The 13844-nt window shown below is 36.6% G+C and overlaps 1 long non-coding RNA gene across 1 annotated transcript; it reads left to right on the forward strand.

The window, feature by feature from the left end:
• Window positions 1–267: 267 nt before the first annotated feature.
• LOC131511453 (uncharacterized) lies at window positions 268–4522 on the forward strand. The gene is made up of 2 exons (XR_009261534.1): window positions 268–314; window positions 4159–4522. It is a non-coding gene; the product is annotated as an uncharacterized LOC131511453 (long non-coding RNA).
• The last annotated feature ends 9322 nt before the right edge of the window (window positions 4523–13844 follow it).

Genomic DNA, 13844 nt, shown 5'->3' on the forward strand with positions numbered 1-13844 from the left:
TATCAAGATAGCTCTCAGGAGTGAAGGTAATAGTATGTTACAGATAGAAAGCAAAATGGTTCCCCAGGGAGATCAAGGCCACAAATGAAATCCTTTGCTTTAGCTTCTGGTATGTCTGCTTTTATAACTTGACCCTTGCCCACAGGCTCAGCTCTGCCCACAGCTCAGGATAAAATACACTTCTAGCCTGGACAAATTTAGAAAACTTTAACTCAGTGACACAGAGTGGTCAGCACAAAGGCACACTTGCAATTTTTTTGTCCCAGAGTAACTTTAGTCTGCATCATTGCTGTGATTCGTCCCTGCTCAGTACAGTAAGGCTGCTCTCCCTAGTCACAAATGATTCCTAAGGTAAAACCCTGTGCTTTCCTCTCAGCTCATTCTTATACAGGACCACGGTATCTTCTTTTTGAAACTTGTTTCTTCCTGTCTTAATCCAAACCTAGTCCTTTGTTTTTGTCATTCAATGACTATTCTTTTTTTTCCTAAACTTTTTTTTTATTTATTATCCTACCTTGTCGAAGGAATCTAGGAGATCATAAACAGTCATAAATCTATAGACATATTAGTAACCTTTCAAATACGTATAGAAGGAAAAGCACTACATATGAAGAGGCAAGAATGTACTGGAAGAAAACCAAAGTTAAGGACACTTATTGCAATCAAGCCCATGATATAGATCTGAGTATACAGCTGGTCTTAAACTCTATTTTCCACTTCTATAATTTCATCCACCCCTGTTGTCTCACAGAGCTGCTACGCAGATATCTTGCAAATACAGGGACCCTGCATTTGCATTTTGCACTGGGCTCACAATATATGTAGTATTTCCTGGCCTCATTTACCATGTTATAGGCAGTCCCTCTTATTGGTGGCCTTGACAAAACCCCCTCCTGGGCCACTTTCTGACAGGGAGCGGGGTATTGACCAATATACCTTGAGGACTCACAATTTGTTAGGTCTTGTGCTAAACAGTTGCTGTTTACAATCTCATTTCAAGCTCACAACCACCCAGTTGTGCAATTCCTCCTGTTTTCCCCATTGTACTGGGTGATAAAACAGGGACATAGAGAGTCTAGAAATATTCACCAAATGTCATAGCCAGGAGGTTTCACATCTAGGAATCAAACCCAGAATATCTGATTTGGGAAGCTGTAACGTTCTCTCTCATGTCAGAAATGGCCTGGACCAATATGAAAACAGAAAAGGAGTCCCAGGTTGCAGTTTAAAATGAGGCTGTGGACTGTACTTTATAGGGACTAGTATGACTATGGTTAATGGATTTAGCTTTGGGTTCTGGGTGGGTCCTAGGAAAATTTAGGAAAGAGCAAAAGGAATATTTAATTGGCCTCAGGACTGTTAAAGAAAATCAATGAAGCTTATTAGTGAACCTAGTTCAGGAGAGCAGGGTACAACCTAGGAACCAAAAAGCAGATCAAACTCACTGACGGTCCTGCCGAGGCCAGAGGCCCTGGGCTCTCTCATCTGCCTGGACAGACCTCTGGTATGGGGGACTGAGCCATTTCCTGGCTCGTGTCCCACCTGCACAGCCTGGAGCAGAAGAAGCAGCTGGTCCCAACACAGGCAAAAGTGTCTGCTCATCACATGGGGGTTGACGGAACTCTGATTCTTTTAGCTCTTTGCATTGACCTTTTGATGGTCCTTGTTCTGGAGGCCCTTTAAAAGCTTTTCCTATGGGTGGTCAAACGAATAATGGTCATCCAGGTGGCAAGATTTGCTCCTTAAATGATCATGATGACTGGGAAGACCCAAGGAGAGACTGGTTCAGCAAGCCATACACTTTAGGGCAAATCTCTGCCCAGTAGGGCTGGAGTCATCCTCACTGCATCAGAGACTTTGATGCTGCCCTCACCTGAGTCTTCAGGCTTTGTTGGATGACACCTACATCCTACGCCCCGCCGATGTATCTCCTTCCTCTGATGGGGTCCCGGCTGATAGTATTTACCTATCCTACTCCCATTGAATCAGGCTCTTTATGTGGGAGGATGGGACCCGAAAGAGAACACTGAAGACTTGGTCTAAAGTGAGCAAAGATCTAGAATGATCAGGACAGCCATGCCAGGGGGCTACATCCGATGGGTAAACAGGTGTCTCCCAGGCTCTCAGCTTAAGACATCCCTCTTCACTTCATTCCATCTTGGAAGGACACTTAGGGCCTTATTTCTGACTGAACAAATTCCTAAATTCTCTTTTGGGGAGATTTTTTTTTCCTTTTTTTGCCACTATGTTTGCCACCGAATCGCTCAAATCTATAGTTTGCAAACATCTTATTACATGCAAATGTCCTTGGCCATCTATACTGTGATAAACCCATCAGTTATTTTCACGGAAGATCACTGGTACAAACATCAAAGTCAAAGTCACAATTAAGTCCTAGAGTTTAAGTAGTATGAAAGTCCTGTGGGGTCTTTCCATGATGTAGCCTGTGGCCATGGAAGCTTCAAGTTCCCTCTGGCAGAGGTGTCTGGGGCTGGGTGAGAAAGTGGGTGAGCTCAGACCATAATTAAAGTATGAATCCAGTTCCGAACAAATTTTTAATTCACAGATGTGTATACTAAACTCAGGGAATCAAGATGCTATTGTTGATATTGCTGCAGAAATGTGTTTATATGAAGTTTCTTCCTTCCTTCACAGTTCTTTAAGACAGTAAGTAAAAACTCACTGAAAAAAGGGGGAATACATTTAATTCATTTCTGTGTAGTGTTCTCAGCTTTGTAGAAGGGAAACCTAACCCTAAGACATAAGGTAAAATTCTCAAGAGAAAGTTCCATCAAAGTTTAAGTTTGAATGGAATAAAAAACTCAGTCAAAAAAACAATAAGAAGCCAGCATGTGAAAAGAAGAAAAGCTTTTGCAGAGGAAATAGCTCATGAGAAGGCACAGAAAAGAGAAAGAATGGTACCTTTGGAAACATTATGAATCCACATCAAAAAAAAAAAATGAGAATCTCTTTAAATGGGGCCACCTCCACTGCCAGATAGGTGGGTCATCTGAATCTCCCAACCTATCCATTTATATTTTCCAAGAAGCTTTTTTTGGACATTGACACTTCAGTTCACATTTCAGCTGAGAAGATATTGCCAAGTTACATGAGTATACCAGAAAACCCGGAGTAATGGTTTAAGGAATCAGGAAGCTGTGCAAAGTCTGTAAGGGGTAAAGAAGTTCAGAATGGAAATGAGGATTGAGGAAAAACTTAAATCGTGGACAGGAACCCAACAGAACAAGTAAAGGATGCATGTTGAGATTTAGCAATGTTTTGAATCGTTAGGCCTAGGAGTCAAATTCTTAGCAGAGTTGGACTCAGCCTGCACTTACTGTGTTAGTAATGAAGTCCTGGTTCAGTTCCGGTCCCAGTGGAGCCAACACTTCCCAGAACTCCAGTTAGAGCTGGAAGCAGTTGCAGCCTCAGGTGAAAGTGTGACCTCTAGAAATTGGACCTGGGACCTGGGTTCTGATGTTACTGTTCTAATGGCACCAATGTAGTCTAACACCTAGACTAGAAAACTTGTTCAAATATTCTTTTGGTTTTCATATGTATAATACAACTACCAAAGTATGCTTAACTCTGCAATGTCTTTTGGCTTCCTTCCATTACTTTTTATTCTGATTACCACCATTCTCATTACAGGACTTTATTTAATTATCACTTATGGTCTATTGACCTCAAAATACCATGAAGAAAAAAGTACAGTAAAACTGCCATTCCATTAAAATAATAATAAAAGGGAGATGAATAGATCTGAACTTCAGTAATTTCTCTGATATAACTCCTATTTACATTTACTAATTTCCCCCCTAAAATATCCTTTAATACATAAAATATTTTTTCTCTTCTTGATTTTCTTGTTCATTTCTACTTTTGTGCCTTTGTTCATGCATTTACTTAATCAGAGCATTCTCTTTCTGATAGGCACATATTGTATTCATGCCTGTTATTGAACAGGCATTTCAAGCATCATATAGATAGCTCAAGTAAAACAAAGCCTCCATGGAGACTTTCTTAGTATTTCCATCCATATATTACCTTTCTTTTGACTCTCTACAACACTTTCTATGTCTGTTAACATGCAAAAGACCTGATGAACTAATGACATATTTTATTCATTTATGTTAGGTGCTGTGATGCACCACTTAGAGCCCCCGGAAGGGATAAAAAGCATTCTTTCAGCTGCTGGAAGGAAACTGCAGACAGCCTTCAGATGTCATCCAGCTTTGAGAACCGTTTCATCAGAAAAGCCAAACCTCACCTGAGAACACACCCCACTGCCTGCATCAATGACTGGTTCTAATGTTGAAATGAACACCGAGTCCCATTTCCCCAAAACAGGACGACTCCGAAGTGTCATATGAATTTAGGAATTCCTTGTAGATCTGCTGCTAAATACTTCTTCGAGAAAACGTCACAGAAAACTCTTTTCTCTGCTTGATCCTGCTTCCTCCTTTTCTTCCATAGATGTTAATGTTTAAAATTTCCCCAATAAATCCTCTGTGTGTTTTTATCTCTATTGCGTTCCTGGGGAAATCTAAACCATGTTATCATTCATTTGTGAAACATATATCTAATTATATTCACTGTTTTATGTGCAAGACATAGCTCTATGTGGTTGAAGAAATGAAGAAGAAACAGTAACTGTCCTCACTCTCAAAATTCTAGCATGAGAGATGAGTGAAACATGTATAAATGTGTGTAAAAGGCAGTTTATGACATAGTTAAATAATATCAAGATTCTGGTACAGAAATCACATGCAAGCATTTTTTATCTTCTCGAAGAGATTTTCAACTCCTTTATGCTAGGAGTATATGTTCCTAGACTTTTTGCTATCCAGTCACTTGCTATCCAGTGACTTGAATGAAACGGATACTCTTAGTATGTAATTGTTAAATTGATCTCATGTTGGATTATTCTGGAAAAAATTTAAAAATCTACAAAAAGTATTCAACAGAGGCTCTTTTACACAATGACTTAGAGTAACTGTGAGTTAATTTGAATGCTCAGGAGTCATTTTATTCATGGGTATATTTATTACTGAAAGCAAGAATTATAGCTAAATAACTCTGAGTCAGAAATGTCAGTGCTAAAACCTAAAAAAAGTGCTGAGGTTCACATTGAAGGGAACAACATTCATAATTTCAAAGACTCTCAGATTGATTGGTTCAGCTTCTTAGACAGGTAGGTACTGCCCTCCATTTACAATCTTACAGAAGCTATTATATTCTGTATTTTTCCAATTCTAATTTGGTTTATCTCTAACATAACCTCTCTGCAAGGCTAATGCACAAGACCATTATTTATCTATTTTTTATAGCAAGTTGTTTAAGATATTTTGAGATGGTTATATGGGTCACTAAGTGCTTAGTCTAAAGGAAAGAGAGTTATGTGTCAATGTCTTGCAGCATTTTCTCATTTAAACTAAAAATAATCTTGTTTAGAAGAAGCAAATAATAGTGTATTTCAATAATCTATATAGGAAAATTAACAATTAAACTTAATTGTTAAATGTATTGCTACATAGCTATTATTTTTTGTTTTGTTAGATAAATATCAGATAACCAAAGTAAGTTTACTAACATTATTTTATAAAAACCGCTATTTCACTAAACATTGATATTTATTAAATACATTATTTTCACATTCAATACCATTAATCAATGTGACAAAGAGTATAGAGATGTTTATTTCAGGAAAGTTAGTGTATATATTTAAACTAGACAAAAAAGAAAGTAATAGTTATTCTGGATTTTCAGGAAACTGTATTCAGTGGGGAAATCATAAGGAAGAAAATATGCAATTAAAGTAAGTTTTGAGTCCCCTAATATGAAAGCATGATGATCATAAGTTCACATTCAGATCTACAATTTCATAAACATTTTAATTTATTCCCACACTTACCACTCACAAACAACTGAGGATGGGTCTATATGCGGTTTCATTTCTATTTCCTGCTGTCTGTTCAATTACTTTTTCAATTCCTTAATTACAAAAGAACAGTTGATTAATGACTCATGAGTAATTTATTTTTTCAAAAGTGTCAAAACACATAATTACAAAAAGATGTTTTTATAAGTTTAGATACTAATGCCTATATTTCTCCTTGGTTCTCATAAACTTGGCATCTACTCTGTAAAAAAAAAAAATAGTTGTTTTTTTTTTTTTTTTTTTTTTGTAAAATTCACCAAAACCATCTGAAATGACGAAATCATTCCAAAAGCTTAGCGTTTTGAAAATATAAATGAGGGGCGCCTGGGTGGCGCAGTCGGTTAAGCGTCCGACTTCAGCCAGGTCACGATCTCGCAGTCTGTGAGTTCGAGCCCCGCGTCAGGCTCTGGGCTGATGGCTCGGAGCCTGGAGCCTGTTTCCGATTCTGTGTCTCCCTCTCTCTCTGCCCCTCCCCCGTTCATGCTCTGTCTCTCTCTGTCCCAAAAATAAATAAAAAACGTTGAAAAAAAATTAAAAAAAAAAAAAATGATAATTACACGTATATTATATCATGTATCTACTTAACTTTTTGCTAAAAGAGAATCTTGGCTCTGCTGAGGACATTTCTCTCCTTCCATCTCTCTCAAATGGTGATGTTTTTCTCCCATGTTCTTAATACCACAGGTCTTGAAGAAGAGAATGTTCTTCTTGCTCCTAATTACACATCTAGGCATATCTCCCTTTCTCCTGCTTTGACTTTCAGGTCATCTGACTACAGGAGCCAATATTCCAACCTTATTACAGTTATCTCCTCCCTTCCTAGTCACTCCCTTCTCCCCCCCAAAACACACCTATGGCTTTTTAAAAGACTTTTGTACCTAAGTCACTGCCATCTCCTCAATACTGCTACTGTTAAAATTCCTCTCATATGTGTCATGCAAGCTATCCTTCAAATCACTTGAACTTTCAGTATCTTGACTTGTTTCCTTCTAGTGATCTTGATCCCTAAATACATCAGTTTATCCCCAGTTCCTACACTGGCCTAGGTGCTGCTGTCAGCAATAACTACAGTTCTTTCCAACACCATGATCACTTTATGCATTCATTCTCTGAACACCACCTCTTGTGTTTCCATTTTTTGTCACACCTGGGCTTTCCGGCTTTTGGATATCACCAGTACCTATGATTCAATGATCCTGTTACATTTTCATTGAGACTTTCTTTCATACAGGTTGAACCACATGGTTGATCTTTAAACACAATAGTTGAATCATTTAATTCTCTTTCTAGTCCTTCTTTTATTTGATGTTGGACAAAAATCCAATACTTCACTTATTTCTATATAGATGAACAAGACTGCCTAGTCTCACTTTATCTTCATGACTACATCAAGTGGCCATAAAGGTTCCTGTCTGTGGTACTGCATTTCCCTGGCCCAGTCATTCTCCTGGTCTCCTAGACAGCTACTTCACTGACTTACACATTTTCAAACTTTGAACCCTACCCCAAATTTTCACATCTGATGTTTTTGCTTCCTTTTTATTGAGAAAAGAAAAAATACATAGAAGATTGCTTCCAAAAGTTTTCACCATCACATCTACCCAATGAATTGAATTTGTGCAAGTAACCGTTCCCACTCTGTTTCTCTAGATAAAATGTCTTGGTTCCTATATAAAATCAACACTTACCTCCATTTGGGACTGATTCCGTTCTTTGTCATTTTCTCAAGGACAGTATCTTGGAAACATTCTCTCTGTTTCTGTCTCTCCTTAATGATTTCTATTCTTAAGAAAGTATACCCCGTTACTCCATTTGCATTACTGACATTACTGCCTGACATTAACTCCACTTACAAAGAAAAAAGTAACCAACTGATGCACGTTATTTTCATTGGTCCAATAAGTTCTACCATGCTAGTGTGTAGGATAATCTTAAGCTTGGACTGGCAAGCCCTTTATGGTACTTTGCCCTTTCCTCTTCAGGTACTTTGGACATGTTTAAATTGATCAGATAGTGCCTAGTATGAAGCAATAAAGCCAAATTAGATGAGGTTTGAATATTAACCAAAAAGCCTGGAGCAGAGGCCCAGATATTACCACAAGAAGTAGCAATAAGATACAACTGTCCTGGGGTGCCTGGGTGGCTCAGTCGGTTGAGCCTCTGGCTTTGGCTCAGATCATGACCTCATGGTTAGCAGGTTCAAGCCCTGCCTCAGGTTCTGTGCTGACAGCTCAGAGCCTGGAGCCTGCTTCAGATTCTGTGTCTCCCTCTCCCTCTGCCCCTCCCCTGCTCGTGCTCTGTCTCTGTCTCTCTCTCAAAAATAAAATGTTTTTAAATTTATTAAAAAAGATACAACTGTCCTTTGTCTCTTTGACAGGAGCATGCCAGATTTTGTTTGTACAAGTAGGTTATATCTGTGCTTTCTCCCACCCAGAATCCTTTTTTTAGATACAGAATTTAACTACTCCTTTTGATGACTACTCCCTCCCTCCCCCAAGTCCTTTATAGTCAGTCCACATGTTTTAGGTTGTGCTTAGCACAGAGGTGATCAGAGAAAGGCATTTAATTTAAACCAAGCCAAACAAACTTAGTCTCATAATTTTAGCTGGTGAAATCAGAAGAGAGGGACACTTTTCTACCAGAGTCATCAAGCTAGTGGAATACAATATGGAGATTCTGATGGCTACTTTTGCTACTGTATGGGAAGACATACCTGCTAATTGAACTATTGACGTTTTTGCCACCTTCCCTGCAAAGGAAGACGGTGTATATTATTTTGGTCATTGAAACTTGAGAAAAGTTCTTGAGATGAAAAACCCAGAACAAGCATGGAGGGAAAATAAAGTTACAACAGAGAAAAAAGAAGAAACATAATTATGGCATAGTGTACTACTTGCTTATAAACAATATTCACATAGACATAATGTTATAAATATTAATTTCACGACCGATTATGTTATAGCTATAAAAAGATAATGGAGAATGAGATACAAAAATGGACTGAAAGTTATTTATTTATTTATCTGAGAGAGAGGCAGAGAATGTATGTGTGTGTGTGTGTAAGCAGGAAGGGGCAGAGGGAAAGGGAGAGAGAATCTTAATCAGGCTTCACAGGCAGTGTGGAGCCCAATGTGGGGCTCTATCCCACAATCCTGATATCATGACCTGAGACAAAATTAACTGACTGAACCACACAGGTGACCCATATTGAAGGTAATTTAAAGTTTAGCTTTTTTCACATCTTTCCTTAACAAGTATAAATAACTTGCTCTTCCCCATATTCTCATGTTTGCCTAGTGCTTATTGTTTACATTATCATAAGTATCTAAATATTTTTATTGCTACATCACTCAAATGCTTCCATTCTTGTAAGTTGCTTTTATCTTCTCAAAGTTAATGATTGTTTGTTTGGTTAAATATTGGTTAAGAACTTCTTCAAACTTTCTGAAGGGACTCTAAAGCTATTGACTATTTTTCAGTATGGTGCATAAATTCTTCAGGCCTATAAATCCATAAGGTACTCGTAGCAATTCCATTTTGTTTTCATTCCTTGATGGCCTTTGTTAAAGCTAATTAAACAAGGAGGCCATTAGCCTGATGTGGCTCTCATGCCATGACAGCACACTTAAGCAAACCAAAAATCTAGGCCTGGAAATGCCTCAGAGTTACAAAATCAAAATGCTAAGGGCAACCAGTCACAGTTAACTAGGCTGTAAGCTCTGGCCAACCAAATAATTTTCTTTCTTTGCCTCCAAGCATTTTTTATGTAAGTCTTTCTCCTACCTTCTGTCAGTGGAGCCCTCCTGACCATTTCCAGTTTGGCGTTATATGATGCAAATTGACTTTTGCTCAAAAACCTCTTAAAATTTGTAATATGCCTCAGTTTATCTTTCAATAGCGTCTTTTTGGAGTTTCTCATCACCATGTCCTAGACTGATGTGGCTGGGAACTCGAGGCTGGCCATGCTATTGTTATCCTTAAACTTGTCTTCATCATTCACTTGGAAACTCCTTTTTTTTTTTTTTTTTTGGCTATCATGTCTTTGTCTTGGTTTTGTCTTTTATTTGGTGCAGCACAGCCTCCAGAAGCTTCATGAGAAAGACACTTGGAAGGTTAATACTTTCAGGACTTACATGGCTCAAAATGTCTACATTTTACTTTTTTCCCTGGTTGACTTTTTGGATCTATATACAGCTCTAATTGAAAATCATGTAAGGGTTCATTCCACTGTCTTTTAACACATTCTCTTGTTGTTAAAAATAATCATTTGGGTTCCAATATTCTTTGTGAGTAACTTGCTTTTTTCTTAACAGAGGCTTCATGTTTTGTTTGTTTTTCCATTAAATCTGTTGCAGTTTGATAAACTTTTTCAGTTTGAAAGTCAGTGTCTCCTAGTCTGGAAAATTTTATTTTATTATGACTTTGTTATATTCTTCTCCTTAATGCATTCAGTTTTCTTTTCTCTTTTCTTTGAAAAGTTTATGTCATATAGGGGAGGTCCTGGATTGCTTTTCTAATCATTTTGATGTTTTCTCTCCAATTCTCCATCTCCTTTTTATAGGAGGTATTTTTCTACTTTTTTGGGACATCCCCCAAATGGAAATATGACCCTCCGATCCTAAATCTTTGTTTTGTCTCCTCCATTACAGCTCATTTTGTTATTGTTGTTGCTGCCTTTCTCATTTCATGCAAGCATGGGGCTTTCATCCCTTTGTTATCAGTCCTGGTACAAAATGGAATTTTAAAAACCTTATTGCAATAACAATGTCCCTTAAATTTATTTTCCCGTTATTTCTTGAACTAAAGATTTTCCACCATCATATTTTTAATTTTCAGTGGTCTTTTCTTTGTTCTTTGAATGTTCCTTTTTTATAGCATTTTGTTGGTTTCCTTTGGATAGAATAACACTTCCTCTCTTTTAAGGATCTCAATTATTAGGTGTTGGGAGTTTTCTTCTGCTCTCCTAAGAATTTCGTGTTTTCTCTCTGACTTTATTTTGCTGTTATTTGATTGAAACTTCTCTTCATGTTGTATGCTTTTCTCAACTGTTTACTGATCCTTGGCTCTGTTCACATTTAAGAATAGAATTTTTAAAAATAAAACTGTATGAGTGGGCTGGGTTTATTGACTGATGTGTTTGAGGTTTATCTGGTGGATAAATGAATATATTTAAGATGGCAATTGCTTTAACATGCATAGTGAACTGATAGCATGAATTCCAATAAGTGCATCTAATTTTATGTGAGTGAAATATAGGTCAGACAATTTCCACTGGATGATAAGTGAATTTCTTTTTATATTTGAAAGCGTGTGGAGAAGAGATTGTCTGGGAAATTTTTAGTTTATTTATTTATTTTAAAAAATGTTTATTTATTTTTGAGAGAGAGAGAGAAAGAGAGCATGATCAGGGGAGCGGTGGAAAGAGGGAGACACAGAATCTGAAACAGGATCCAGTCTCTGAGCTGTCAGCCCAGAGCCCGACACAGGGCTCAAACTCACGAAGGGCAATGTCATGACCTGAGCCCAAGTTGGAAGCTTAACCCACTGAGCCACCCAGGCGCCCTTTTGTTTATTTTTAAAAAGGTTAATTTATGGTGATTTTAAAAATTATGAATAGATTTTAGAAAAATGTAGTTTCAGACTCTAAAGAAATATTCTTCTTAAAAATTAAGAAGCAGGAGCACCTGGCTGCCCCAGTTGGTAGAGCATGGGACTCTTGATTTCAGGGTTGTGAGTTCGAGTCCCATGTTCACTGTAGAGAATAATTAAAAAAGTGAAAAAAATAATATTTAAAAATTTTTGAGAAACACATCACACCAATTGCCTTATTTTTAAAAAATACACTATACATGGATAGATTGACCTTTGTATTGATGTTATCCCAGACAAAGAATACAATTACATATGCTTTTGCCCACACCTAAGGTTGTTCTAGTTGTTTTGTGTGAAAATTCATTTCTCAGAATTTATTCTGTGTTCATGGATATATTTAAAACTATTTTGTTTGAAAATAGGAAGTTTCAGGTCATAAACACATCAATTTTTTTTTTTTTTTTATTTTAGAGACAGAGAGAGAAAGCTTGTGCACGAGTAAGCAGAGGGGCAGAGGGAGAGAGAGGAGGAGCGACAATACCAAACAGGCTCTATGCTCAGCATGGAGCCCAATGTGTGGCTTGATCCCACAACTGTGAGATCATGACTTGAACTGAAATCAAGAGTCAGATGCTTAACCGACTGAGCCACCCAGATGCCCCCTATAAATGCATTTTTTATCATTATGTTTGGCTTCCTTTTTGAAGAGGGTAATTACTAATGAAACACCTAAATGGTCAGATTTTGGAAGGACAACTTTAGTTATTCAGCTAAAGCAAATGTTCTTAGAAAAGGCAGTGAAATACAGAAATACTTTTTAAATGACTCCTAAAAGGTTTCCAATAGATTTATGATTTTTTTAAATATTTAGTTTTAAAAGTCTAATTATCTAAAAATATATATGAATTGAAAATCCAGTCATTTTCTAAGTGTTCATTTAACTACTCAGAGTTAACAGAGAATGCTAATCAATGATTTTAAAACTTGGAATAATATTTTTAGCATGACTGACTCATTTGTTTGTTGACTTGGTAGCTATCATTTTAAGGTATAGAGAGTGAAATAGACGACAACAGTGGTTTACCACTCACACTATCTAGAGTTTTTGTTTCCAATTGCACTTATAAAAAGGGGTAATTAGTATTTCTATATTATTGCCATTAAGGGAAGGAAAGCTGTTTCAGTTAACTGCCAAGTAGATACTACTCTAGATTAAAATCCTGGTATCAGTAACTTATTCTTCCATTCAAATTCCAAGTTGAGAGTTCTAAAAAAAGTGAGAAGTGTCACCTTCTTAAATACGACGGTCTATTAATTATGTCACTCCAGTGAAGTTTATTGGTGCAATTAGTTGACAGATAGGAATATCATTCTTTATAAAATTGTGTGTAGTGGAGACAAGGTTAATACTAATTTAATATGCATTAATGATATGATTGAATGTGTTCAGAGTTGAAAGACCTGTGATCTTAGTAAAATGGCATATTCCGATTTGTTTCAAAGTTTGAAAATAAGAACATGTCCAAACCATGTATTTCTCCACAAACCCAGTACTGTTGGCAAGTTGAAAATGTGTAATTATAATTATTTTTTCATTTAGATGTGCATTATTTTGATAGCAACTTCTCAGTCATATCAAATATGATGATCTGCCTAGAGAACATAAATTCATTTCTCTATAACTACACACGTGGCTACAATCTAAAAACTAATAAGCATTTAATTTTAATCAAAAGCACAAAAATAGGTATTCTAGCTTTCAAAATAATTTTTAAATATGTGAGGAAAATGAATGTCAAGTATTAGCTTAATTTAAATTTATCTTTAATGCCTTTAGCAATGTGGTTAATTCACAGAGGGTTTTGGATGTTTCTGTATAACTTTTCCCATTTTAGAGATGTGAAGATAGAGAATCCTGAGCAAGATATCTATATATCTATATATCTATATATCTATATATCTATATATCTATATCTATATCTATATCTATATCTATATCTATATCTATATATCTATTTGTATATATATATAAATTGAAATGACTGACATGTCACATAAACTAGCAATGGCATTAGCATTTGTTTGTAGATTAATTATATTAATAGTTATAATTAGGATAATTTGAGCTTTTGAATTAATATAATGGGAGTTTACTTGTAATGTTTTAGTCCAGGCTTTAATTCTGCCAACTGTGAAATGGAGGAAAATGTCAATACTGAGAACAAAGCAGAATTTGCATAGGAATGGAAACAGCTACATCATGACAAACAGATCTTGATTTAGCGCATGAGCTGAATAATGTCATGAGTTT

Source organism: Neofelis nebulosa, chromosome 5 (genome assembly GCF_028018385.1).
Source record: "Neofelis nebulosa isolate mNeoNeb1 chromosome 5, mNeoNeb1.pri, whole genome shotgun sequence".
Classification (NCBI taxonomy): domain Eukaryota; kingdom Metazoa; phylum Chordata; class Mammalia; order Carnivora; family Felidae; genus Neofelis; species Neofelis nebulosa.